Source organism: Convolutriloba macropyga, chromosome 9, assembly GCF_964194025.1.
Source record: "Convolutriloba macropyga chromosome 9, txConMacr16.3, whole genome shotgun sequence".
In the NCBI taxonomy this organism is placed as follows: domain Eukaryota; kingdom Metazoa; phylum Xenacoelomorpha; order Acoela; family Convolutidae; genus Convolutriloba; species Convolutriloba macropyga.
In genome coordinates this window covers 3,286,305-3,290,709 of record NC_134476.1, presented here as the reverse complement: position 1 = coordinate 3,290,709, position 4,405 = coordinate 3,286,305, and positions in this window count along the sequence as shown.

The following is a 4,405-nucleotide window of genomic DNA, read 5'->3' as shown; positions in this document are numbered from 1 at the left end:
AACCTGAAAAAAAGCATATTTTCATCTTTGAACTACTGCGGAAATTTCTTTCTATTATTCGTTCTGTAGAAAATATTTTCTATTTTTGTTGAAAGTTCAATTCTTACCAAACTTGTTAACGTCGCCTACGAATATTTTGGCATTAAGTTAGAACTACTGTGAACTTAGTTAATAACTTTTTGGTTTTTCTTGTTCAATTTGGAGCTCCTCGGCCCTAAGTAAACCAGAAACAGTAAGAACTTTTAACAGTAAAACTTGTTTTAAAAATGCTTTAACCGAGTTTTTGCTCGATCAGCACAAAAAAGTACCCGTTAATAGACAAATAGGAGCCTTCAAATCCTATTTATACCCATGAGAAAAAGCACGCACAATTTTATGATTATTATATTAATAACAATATTGATTAATTTATTTAACATTTTAAAGCATGTAGATATCTAACCTTATTTTATATTCTGAGTAATTTAAATGTTAGAACAAAAAAAAGAAAGCCTTGGTAAATAAACAAGCGTCAAAATTTGGAAACAAATTGAACCAAGCACCTGCAAATTTTAATTAAATAACCATAAATGCAATGCCAGATTTACCAGTTAGATATTGCAAGTTACAAACTTATTTGATAATAAAAAGTGAACTCATCACCCACTAATTGACAAATAAAGCAACCTACTAATGTCGAGCAATTTAAATGATTTTTCTTATCAACGAAAGGGAATCCAATTTAAAATATTTGAATAAAAAAGGGAATCCAATTTAAAATATTTGAATAAAAAAGGGAATCCAATTTAAAATATTTGAAGTCAGTACGTACGCGTCACTTTTATTTTTTTTAAAAAACATGAGAGCTAAAGTGAGCAAAAAAAGTGAGTATAGATGTTCTCAGATTCTCCTAAGGGATCAAAACATTCAAACAACGTTGTAAACAATTGGAGGTTTCCTTAGAATAATCAAAATTCAATATGATACAAAACAGAAAAAAAGGCCAGGTGGTTGAAAACTTAAAAAAGCCAGGTGGTTAAAAAGGCAAGAGTTGGGTCTCTTAAAATCAAACAAAGTGAAAGAGACACTTAAACTAGGATGACAGGCCAATGAACAGATGTATGACCAAGAAAAAAACTTAAACACGTGCATCGTAAATCTCATTGGTCACGTTTAAGAACTTCCAAAAGAATATAACTCGAGCAAGTGAAATCCAGAGACAGCTATTTATATCATGATTTTTCGTTTTTTCTCGAGGAAAATTTTTTAACTGTCTTTCAAAAGGCTATCTTTCTATCATTTATAACTTATTCCGACACATTGTGAATCGTTCCGAATAAGTCATTAAAAACGATACATCATCCAAAGTTTTGATAAAACTTTGAATAATTGATATGAGTTTTATAAAACAAATAGTATGCTATAGCCAGGACAAAAACTTGGAAGAAATTTTTTGAAAAACCAGTATTTTCAGCATTAATTGCCATTTTCCTTTAATCATAGCTTCAGAGCTCTGCCGTCTTCAACATTTAAATGAATTTACCTTAACATTTTTGTACCTACATCATAAAATAGATCAAAATATAATTAGTTGAACGTCCTCACATGAGCTACTGCACTCTAAACACTTTGCTAACAACAACATGAAGAGCAGCAACAACAACAACGACATCAACCAAAACATCATCAACAGCAACAACAGCAGAAGCAGCAACAAATACAACAACAACATCAACAACAACAACAACAACAACAACAACAACAACAACAACAACAATAACAACAGCAACAACAACAACAAGAACAACAAAAACAAAAATGACAACAACAACAACAACAACAACAAAAACAAGAACACCACCACCACCACAGACTGCGACAAAAACCGCAGCAACAGGAACACAACCAACCACAACAGAAAGAGCACCACCACCAACGAATACAACAGAAAAAACAACATTAACAACAACATTGATTCTTAATGTTTTTGTTAATGGAGCAACGATAGCAAACATAACCGGCTATCGTCGGGTGAATTGCTCTCAATCGTCAGCAGCTAGCAACGGTTTAGTGACCTCTGGGCGCTACCTCTTTATTCCATTACTGAAGACGAAAGTCACAAGGGTCAGACGAAAAATCGGCCCAGCAAAAAATTGCAAAAAAAGGACAAACAGGATCAATATAACTGCTACAAATTGCTGTTGAAAGCGACTAACAATGATTTCATAAAAAAGTGCCTGTTAGATCATTTATGATAAAAAACTTTTCTACTAAAACTCATTGTTAATGAGGATCAGAGATGATGACATTACGTCACATAACAGCAGCTGGAGTATCAACAAAGAGAGAGAGAGAGAGAGAGAGAGAGAGAGAGATAGAGTGAGAGAGAGAAAGAGAGAGATAAAAAAAGAACAAGAAAGAAAAGAAAGGAACGTTAACCATTAGTTTGAGAAAAAGAGACATGAATATCTTGCATGAAACGATTCGACTCTGCAACTTCTAGTTTTATAGCTTTGTTGATCACATAGAGAAAAAGCAAAATAAATCATATAGAAAAAACTGAAAAAAACGCAAAATCCAAAATACAGTTAAAATTGGTAGTAAAAAGTTCAAAACCATTTTTGTCTCAATAGTTCTGTGAAATAACCCAACTCCTGGACATGAAAAGTTTCGTTGGTCAGTAATGGTCGTTAAGCACAAAAAGGACAAAAATTCTGATAAATTTTGGAAAAACTTGCAGATTTTAACAAAATCTTGCTCAAATTCAAGATTTATTATCTTAAGAACAGTTTCATTGTCTCAGGAGACTATCTGTTATCCCTGCTTTAAGCTTAAAATAGTTTAAAAGGCTCATAAAGATTCAGACACTTGGAACAAAAATTTTTTAAAAAATATCGAAAAGCTTGATTTTTATCCAAAAATTACTAAAACTCGAAGAAAAAAAAAGTTGATTACCATCCCATTAGCTGTGTAAACTATGCAGCAGTTTATTATTAAACCTTGGAGGAGGTCCCAGAGCCTCTAAAGCCGTAAAAAATTCAACAACAGTGAAAAAAATGCAAAATGTTTTGATTTTTTTTTAATTTCGTGATATTTAAATCTTGAAGAACATTCCATTACATCAATACACTATTCAGTAACATATTATTCAACCCCGGAGGAAGTTCCGTGGCTCTTGAGGCTAGAAAAACCTTAAAAAATGACAAAAAATCTCAAAAAAACTTTGAAAAATTTGCAACTCTTATAAAAAAAAATGGCTAAAACTTGTGATATTAGAAAGTTGAAAAATATTCCATGACCAACAAAAATTTTCCAGTAACTTATTAAAAAACCGTAACGGAGGTTTTCTGACCTTTGAGAGAAAAAAAAACTGAACAAAGACTATAAATGTCCAAAAATTGAAAAAAAATATGCTACAATTCCTAATGTTTAAATCTTGCAAGACATTCAATTTAACCTAGAAATTAAACAGTGTCCTTTTTTAAGTCTTACAGAGTATTCCTCTGTATGAGACTGAAGAATATAAAATAACGACAAAACCTTTCACAAAAAAACTTGAAAACCAAGTTTCATCAAAAAGTTGATAAAATTTGACATTAAAAAGTTGAAAAACTATTCCATGGCCAATAAAAATTTGTTATTAACCTATTATCACACCCCTTAGGATATTTGTGGTCCCTGGTTCTGGAAAGACCTGAATAAGGAAAAATAAATGTAAAAAAAACTTGAAAAAATTGCACATTTTGTCAAAAAATTGCTCAAATTCGAGACGTTAAAATTTTGAAACCATTCCACTACCACTAAAAACTTTGCAGTCACCTATTATTTAAATCTAGAGGAGGTTCATTGGCACGTAGGGCTGATAAAAATCAGAAAATGTCAAAAATTTTCAAAAAGCTGGGAAAAAATCGCAAAATAGTATGAATTTGCGTTTTTAGCAAGCGGTTGTTCGTCAGTAGCTAGCAACGGGGGGGGGGTTGCATCGGGGGATGATCTGGGGTAACATTGGGGTGGTAGTGTCTCAACAGCGCGATGGGGGGGGGTTGGGGGCAATATTGGGGGGAGGGGGGGTCAACCGTGTGGGTTTCTTCAACCTATAAGAACCGCCCTTAGCAACATAACTATAAGTCTCCAAAACAGTTTGAGCTGAAACAGAGCTGAAAAGCTCTAAGAGCACTTGATGCCCGCTGGGCGTTAACTGTTTATCCCGTTTTCGAGGACGAAAAGTCAAAAGCGTCAGACAAAAAATCGGTCAAGCGAAAAAATTGCATTAATAAATGACCGACAAGACTAATATAATTGCAACAAATTTTGGTTGAGAGCAATGAACAACAACAAAAGCAGCAACTATAGCAACAACAACAACAATGACAACAACAAGAGCACAATATGCAGCAACAACAACAACAAAATCATCAACAAAAAC